The sequence below is a fragment of the Seriola aureovittata genome, chromosome 2, assembly GCF_021018895.1.
Source record: "Seriola aureovittata isolate HTS-2021-v1 ecotype China chromosome 2, ASM2101889v1, whole genome shotgun sequence".
In the NCBI taxonomy this organism is placed as follows: domain Eukaryota; kingdom Metazoa; phylum Chordata; class Actinopteri; order Carangiformes; family Carangidae; genus Seriola; species Seriola aureovittata.
In genome coordinates, this window is record NC_079365.1 from 12,267,392 (window position 1) to 12,276,635 (window position 9,244).

The window sequence follows — 9,244 nt, forward strand, 5'->3', positions numbered from 1 at the left end:
AAGGCTAGCAGTGGTTTTCTCCAGTTAGCTTTAGCTGATTTCGTTTTTTTATTTTTTGTTGTTGTAAGTGCACATTTGATATGCTGCTTTCTTCAAAAGTATATATTTCTATGGTGTGAAAACATTTCATGTGATGAAATAAATGTCAAATTGGATTCTGGTCTTAACCAAAAGTGTAGTTAATGAATTTTGTCTTTGTTGGTATCATGACAGATTTTCTTGTTTCAAAGTCACTCTCATCCTTTGTCAGAAAACAGAAACACAATAGCAGTGATACTTTTCTCAATGGTGAAATTCTGCAACTGTTGATCTCATGAAATAGTTTTGTGGCTTAAGAGGTTAGTCATGAATGTTAATTTCATAGTCTGCTACATGAGGCCTCTCTCGTCCTCTCCAATGGAATGCTAGGTAATTGAGGCTTGTGGTTTGGCTGCATGGAGCATTGCGCTAGAAGAGACCAGAGAGCCGAGAGAGAGAGAGAGCGGGAGACTGGTGGTCGACCTCATTCAGGAGACAGTAGACAGAGTAAAAATTATGTGGTCAAACCAGGAACAAGGGACTGATTCAAAATAATGGGAGAGAAATTGCATGAATCACAAGGAAGAGGGTGCTGAAAGATGCAGGCAGTGTTTAGATGTGGGAGAGTGGAAAAAATGAAGTGAAACATGGCCAAGGGTGAAACTTGGCACCATGTGGAATGGTACAACTAAACCAAGGATGACACCAGAAGACAGCGGGCCTACAATTTTAAGGCTAACATACATATCTTTATGCCTGGATTAAATTTCTCCCCAAAACAAAAGCAGCAGCTCGCTGATGAAGATTGTGTTTAGTCCACGTCCTCTTTGCAGCATGAGTTCAGAGTGCTGTTGCCCATGCTTGAATGGAATGTGAAATAGAGACTTGATACAGCAATGAGCCAAAAATGAACCACACTGTTATGACTGACTCAACTTCGTTGTTTGCAAGTTGATTTATCCGAGTGGTGTCAGTAATTTAAACCTTTAACGAGCACTGAAAGCAAATTGCTGATTTGGAAGTCTGCAAAGATTTATTAAATGGTTGGATCAGAATTGGTAGCACACCTGCTGCGAATGCTGGATGCAAACAACGCTACGATTTGAGCGGGGTAAAGAGCTGTTTTCAATCCTCTTGTTGGGGGGAGGTTAACATATTTGTGTAATTTGTAAATATGTTTACCAGGCACATCGATCCAACAGCTGAGTCATTTGATTTGAAACCACAAATGTCAACCTCACATTGGTGATAGAGAAAAGGTCAGGCGTTCACTGAAGTCCTTAGGACTCATCGTCTTGGGACCATGAATGTCTGTACAGAATTTCATGACAATCCACCAGACAGGTAAATATTTCATTGTGGACCAAATTTGTGATTTGTGGCCCGATGACCAAAAGCACTGCTGGTCTCAGTAAGTTTCCCCACAGGTCCACAAAACTTTGTCCATCTTTTCCAAGGTGACCTGCAGTATCTGGCATAAAGTCCCACTCCAGTAATAATGAAGATAACTGATAAGATACAATGCAAATGACAGACAAGCTGTATATGAGATTGCAATGGTATTTTTCAAGGCAAAGTACATAACAAATCAAAACTCTTTTTTTTTTATAGACCTTTATTTTTCAAGGTCACCTTCTTTACCTCATGGTTTGAAGGTTTGAAACGAAATGTATCGTGTGCACAGTAAGCACACACACACTGCCCCCCTGTCTGTCAGCAGGACTTTATTGTGCTAATATCTGTCAGTGCTCTCAAGAGATTTCTGTGCCCATTACGTCCATGTTGTCCTTCAACATGTGTGAGTAGGGGGAGTTTCTACATGCTGTGTGAGCTTTTCACTCTTTTTCCACACTGTACCAGTCAAGAGGTGAAGTAAATATTTGGTGAATCTGTTGTAGACTGGTCCCTGAGGATATTTGAGAAGAGATGGAAAATTGTGCAATTAAAAAAAACAGTAAACTAACTATTACCTAAATCCTGGATCAATTATGGTTTGCACAAGGATTAACTGAGCATCATCTCAAGTGAATTATATAAATTCATCATGGTTCTGAAGTACCAATTACTGGATAAGTAAAATTATGCAGGGTCTGTGTTCTGTCAACCCTACCACCAAAAAATTGGGCTTATGTATTTTGCCAGTTATGTTTAGTAGGAAATGTTACACGTATGTACCACACACAGGTCATACGGGCATGGTTGAACAGATGGTTGCAATTGAACAATGCATTAAAATAATTGTGGCAAATTGTGTTAAATGGTGCATAGAAGAATAGCAAATAAGGAATGTCAAACAACAAACGAATAATGTTTTGTTATGTGCAACATGGTGAAGAAAAAAAAATTTAGCTTTTGCACATTGTAAAAAAGTTGATGAGTAAAAAGTTCTTTACAGTCTAAATGGCTAAATGGTTTACATGACCATTTAGTTAGAAAGCATCTCCACCAAAATCTAATCAGTTCCTCCTCCGCCGATGGCTCAACTTAACACAAGCTTCAGCGAAATCTGAGCAGAAACAGACAAATAGATAAATGAAAACATGACCTCCATGGTGCAGATGCTAACAAATGAAATGACACGCTATGTCTACTCAGATATGCTGTTCATTTTCATTCAGGAGGACGTCCAACGTTAAATTTCATCAAGCGGTCACTGCACAAAGAGCGTGTAAGGCCATATGACATAAAGGCTCAGGGGGAAAAAAAAAAAAAGACGTGTGCGTGTTTCAGTTTTTTGAAAGAATTTGAGGTTCAGCAGAAGCTTTAAATGGTGTGTTAAGCTTTGGTTTTATTTTTAACATGACTACATGACTCTCTCTCTCTCTCCACAACGACTCACATCTTACAGGCTGTGTGTTGAACAGGCCAAAATATACACTGTGGCATGCAGCCTGAGAGCTTGACTAACAAATAGTTGTAGCGAGAGATTTATAGTGGCTTTGTGGAAAAAACACCAAATAAACACGGACACACACACACACGGACACACACACACACACACACACACACACACACGTGCACACACACACACACACACACACACACACACATATCAAGTCATATTCCCCTCTTTAGCTAATCACTGAGATCTTTTCCTTGTATCTCAGTTGTGCATTTGTTTTGGATGCAGTGTCAGATAGCTCAGAGCATCCTGGCTGAATATTTATTTTGGATCTAAACATGGAAAAACAGGCAAAAATCATTAATGCAAAAAGATTTTCCAGTTCCATTTCTCCTCCGTCATGTGGCCTCACATTGTTTTAGGAGTAAAACCAGGTCGTTTGAGTTTGAGCAAGTCAAAGTCCCCGAGGTGCTGGAGCAGAGCAGAGGGCAACAGACTTAAACTATACGGTGAGATCACCCTCCTCTTTGTGCCCTGGAGATGAGTGACGTGCAGTTTGTGAATGACTCATTTCAGCAGAAGTTGGTGGGAGGGACGACTTGAAAGTGTTTTTCTGCAAAGATTCAGAGGCTGGGTCATAAATCTGAATCTGAATCTGTTCAAATCCAAAAAGATTTTCAGAGATCTCAATACATGGTCTGAATACTTGTTGTTGGAGCATCAACACAGAACACTGAAGCCAAAACAATGCAGTTTATGAGAAGCATGACTGTGCAAACCACAATTGGTAATAATAAACAGGATGGAGAGAAAATAAAAGAGGGATGGAGAGTATCTGCCAGCATAAGGAGAGCCACAAATTTTCCACTTTCGGGAAAATTCAGCCTGCAGTTATGATCAAACTAGACCAGAAATTTGACATCCATGTTACTTGCATTAGTAATACATCTGACACTGGCCTGTGCTGGGGGTTAACCCCGACTCTGTCCATCAGATGACGGGAGATGAAAAGGAAAACACACTATCAGGAGGAAAACATGAAAAGAGGCGGGATACATGGAGGGGGAAATTATCAAAGAGTGTTTTTTCCACACCTTTGCACATCTAAAATGGGCTTTGACTGATTGTGTGGGGGCAATGGATCAAAGAGGACATCAGAAAGGATACAGAGTGGAATTCTGGGTCATCTGAAGTCACTCTGGGGGTCAATGTCACTGAGCAGGTCACCAGTCGGGACAGTTTCTGTTTCAGTTCATGCTTTCATTAACTTTTAGTCTTTTTTACATATTAAAAGCTTAAAATAACCTCTTCTTAATGTCTTGGCCCCTAAACCCTTTATTCAAACTGGGATGGCCATACAAATGAGAGAGCTTCTTTCATTTTTACCACTGAACAGTATATCTATTGGACAGGGGTCCATTCTCAACAGAAATCTTTGATTTACACAAGCCTCATCCACCTGTCCTTTAATACATATACAGCATTTATTTTATTCAGGGAGTAATCTATGTTAAAACACATAATATGCTCAGGTTAATTATACAAGAGATGTTTGTACCGAGGTGCAAAGAGTGCTGTCGATCAAGAGAGCTGCAAATGAAATCTGCTCTGACATGCCCAGTGAGTCACGTCAAATGGAACTTCAAAAATATCGATTTCAAAACACCTTTTCATAATAACCAACAACGATAACACACTGAGTATATCTCTGCTCCACCCCATATTAAGTCATTTCTGTTTTTGATATTAACTAAGATATTAACACTTAGTATTGATTCTTCTGAGGAATCTAAGGTGAAAAAATGATGTTATTCATTTTCAGAGTGAAAGGGACTGTACAGAGCTGCCAATAGGTGACCTGTCTGTTAGTTACGACTTGGTTGCATTACATAATTGTAACTCTATCAATGACCTCCTCCACTTCCAAATCTCCTCATCATTTGTTATGGTGAATTAGTTATGGCTCATCCAATCATAATTCAGCTCACCATCAGATATGAAGCACTGACCAACTCACAAGCCTCAGTGTTTATCGAAAATAGTAAACATCCGTCACCAGTAACCCATACAGCTAGTGAATTTACAAAAAAACAACCCACAATTTGATGTGCCTCTCTTAAAACTATGCAAAAACATTCAAATGCAACTCCAAATGAAACACAGAAAACCCTCAACTCCTGAAGAATCACTAAAAGGTTATGTAAACATCGGGGGTGGAAAGTATGGCAGCATAAACCTTACATCCCCATCGTCTAACCATGAGATATAAAAACAGCTTGGCAGCGCTAACAGCAAACACTTGAAGGACTTAATTCCTCCTGCTTGTCTTGTGGATGTCATCAGCAACTCAGACGAGGAAAAAATAATAGGGATGGGGTGGGGGGTGGGGACGTACCTTTAGCCAAGTGGGGGACAAAGAGAGATGGAAAGAAGAGAAAAATAGAAGAAGTTCTTAGTACTGAAGTGATATCCAGCCCAAAGTGGTCTTTTGTGAAGAACTGTGAACATGACAAATATTTCCCAGAGTGAAAAAAGTGAAGCGTAAGCCAAATTCCCAAGTGCAAACCATGCCCTTTTTTGCGTGCCATAACTGGGCCAAGGAATTCAATCTGGTGTTATGGTCATCATTGTAGTCTTAAAGTAAAATACTGAGATCACTCTTTTTGGCTCACCAAGACACTGCATTTACCTCTCTGGGGTTTCAAGACTGAGCTTATAGTACTGCTCTGAGGATAAAGGTATGGTATTGTGAGCCAGACTGCATCAGCAGAAGTCTCTGAGGGCAAACACGCACATCAATCATTCTTATTGAAACAGAAGTGGACAGACAGCAATGAAAAATCATCAATTCCTCACCAGAGTAAAACTGGTCAAGGGTAAAGAGACAATAAGGAAAAGTTTCCATTTAAATTTAAGTCATGTTCCCGGAGGTGCAAGCAGGTACATTTTCCATGTACAGGTACAAGTACATAAATTCTATTATGTGTAAATATTCCAATCTGTCCTTTAATGTGTTTACTGGGAAGTAGAGGGAATCTGCTCTCAAATGATGCAATGGCTGATTGGTTCATGCCTCTCTGTGAAAAGGACAATACTTATCCACTGGAAAGTGAGGAAACCCAGCTGTTTCAGTTTGGAGAATTGGCTCAAGGAATATCTGGGCTTAGTCTCAATGGAACAAGCGGCCATGACGCTTCAAAAATTGGAAGAAGAATTGATTGTCCTTGGACCCCAGTTAGGTCATTCCTGGACACATCACATATCGTCTCGGTACACACTCTGGTGGAGGTTTTGTTCATACAGTTTTGCTTGTTTCTTTTTTGTTTTGTTTTGTTTTTTATGTAGGCCAATTCGGGATGCTGTCGGATAGCTTTTTTTTTCTCTTGGTTGCTGTCTTAAATATATTAAATGTAAGATGAAACTACATGGAAATGATGAATGGAAATGTTATTCTTCACTGACTGTCATCAGTCATTAATGTAAGTTAAACCATTGGTATTAACTAGGATTACTATGTATATGTATATGTATATGTATTTAATTAAAATGAAATAATATTAATGAAGGAAAGTTCAGAAATGAAAGAAAAAAAACACTGTGAAGCAGAAGACTGAATGAGAGAAGTGAGTGGAAGGTGCAAACTGAATGAGAAAAGGAATTGCTGGCTTGCAATGGGATGCAACTTAATATCAAATTTCTAGCCAAGTGTGGTTCTTGGGTGGGTCGATTGGTCAGTCCACCGCTTTGGTCCAGACTGAAATATCTAAGTACCAGAAGGATTGCCTTAAATTCATGGTGCCCAGAGGATAAATGCTACTAACTTTGGTGATCCCATGACTTTTCTTCTAATGCCACTAGCGTGATTGAAATTTTTAGTTTTTGGTGAAATGCCTTGATAACTATGGGATGTATTGGCATGAAATGTGATACAGACGTTCATGTCCCCCTCAGGACGAATAAAATGAGCAAAACAATAACTAATTATCCAAGGTTAGCATGCTAACACTCTCTAAGATGGTGTACATGGCAAATATGATAGCTACCTGCTAAACATCTGTATGCTGGCATTCATTGTCACACAAGTGTAGCAGTTGTGTATAAAATAAAGCACAAACTGGAGCTTTCTGGCTCCAACCAGATGTTTATTCTGATAACAACAGAGTGGTATTAGGTTTCCCATGGCACAATTTGTGGTAAGATCCTCCAGAAAATGCTAAGACAAAGACAGAAATAATGTCGCTAACTGCATGTTAGCATTGCGCCGATTCAGTCAAGCAATGTAATCGATATCATGGTGTGCTAAACAAATGGTTCCAAGAAAGTACTAACAACCAATACAACAAAAGCATTTTCTGAGGTGAGCCCTCTTTAAAATACAACATTCATGAAACACATTTTACCAACAAAATTGTTATTTAAGTATTTTAAGGGAGCTTACTGGTGATAAGTCCGGGGGCAGTCCCATTATAAAACAAGATTAACCGACATTAAAATTGAAAATAAGGTCATAGAAAAATAGGAGTGACTAAAAAAGTAAAAAAGGAGTAACACTAAAGTAAAGGCAAATGTAATTCTGTTATGTTAGCATGCTAGCATTAGCATTTAGCTCAAAGCACCACTGTGTGAGCATGGCTGTAGACTCTCAGTCTTAGGGGTGAATAATTCAAAACACAAAACAGAAAAGAATTGCTCTTATTTTCTCAAAAAGAAACACCGGCTCTCCAAGTGCAGACCCAAGTAATTACCTACAGACACAATGAAGCCAGTGGCAGGTTAGATAGCTCCGAGCTAGAAACTTCTCTGCTGGATTTCTTTATGCAGCGTGATGAATGACAGAATGAAAGAGAAAGTGTAGCTGCTTGAGAAAATATGAACAGAAAGGAGAAAAAAATTGGAAAATAATACTGTATTAAAAAAAATCAGATGCTCTGGGATTATCAATACAAAAAAATATTAAACCAGAGCAGCCAAAGAAAGTAACAGCATTTGTAAACATAAAACAAGGCAAGATAAATAAACCATGTCTACAGATAGCCAGGTCCTCTGGAAGGGACCACCACTGTGCAGTCCTATTGCTTGACATCTGTTTTGCAGCTTGGCTGTGCACAGTGGTTTATGTTGAGAAAGCAGTGTGTGTATATCATCTTTGGCTCGGGTCCATGGGATTTTGACAGTTGGCTGCAGGCAAGGTTGTCTGAAGCAAAGGTTTCACTGGGCGAAGAAAGAGTCAACGAGGAGACAAGATGAGGAGCATGGAGCTGTTCCCTGCAATCCTTTGCCCTGTGAGGTCAAATGATTGGCGAGAACAAAAGCTTGTAAATGTCCCTTTCCTATCCTGCTTCACTTCAGAACAATCCTGCAGGAGAGTTTCTTTCATAAAACATGTTTCAAATGTGTCCATTTTGTTGTTTGTTCTCTTTTTCTGCCATGCAAACCCTGCCCCTCATTCCCTTGGTTTTATGCGACGGCGCCATATGGAAGAAATTTGGTTCAGCTCTCCTGGAAATTGTGTTGAAAATTTTATCTGCCAGGATGATTTCGTGCCTGAAATGGTCCTGTGTTCTTTGTGAAAGTGCGCCGGTCGAAAACTGGACAAGAGCTTGCGAGAAAAAGGTCAAATTAAGGCCAATTTATTTTTAGGATTTATGTTGCTTTTGAATTAGCAGCAGTCCTTTGAAAACGTTTGATTTATTAGCACTGAATCACACAAAACATATTGTGCATGCCAGAAAGCATTTATCATTTGTGACATGAGTACATGGAAAGCAGGAAACATTACAGTTGAGGTTTGAAACTTTTACCTGAATTCATTGCCCCTCTGCATCACAGCTCCCTCTGTAGTCACTTTGTTCTGCTGTTTGACCTGACACATTTATGATGAAAGTAAATTTAGCACATTTAATAATGTTAGACTGTTGCATCGATATCATATAACACATGCAGCCAAAGAACCCGAATGGCACATGTATCTCTGTTGCTGACTAGAAACGTCTGGAAAACTGAGTGAGATAAAAGGATATAATCTTTTACACACCCAGATTACAAATCCTACCCTTCCAAGTATTACATCTGTGACTTGTGAAAGTTTTGCCTCTTTTCCCTCTATGAAGAATGTTGTGCTGCACAGGCAGTTGCTTTTACAGCTTTACACAGTGTTGATTTTTATTGTTTGTTTTATATGTTGAAAGCTTCATGGATTTAGATGTTATGGTGACTGCACATCAGGAACTGTTTTGCAACTGTCAAGAAGGCTATAACCTGTGAACATATTACTTTTTATATTGAAATTTCATTTCTTTCAAATGGCACCAAAAAAGTATCATATAGTTCACTTGCATGCTATACAGACTAAATAATCTGTGACAACTAAAAACATCCACTCAG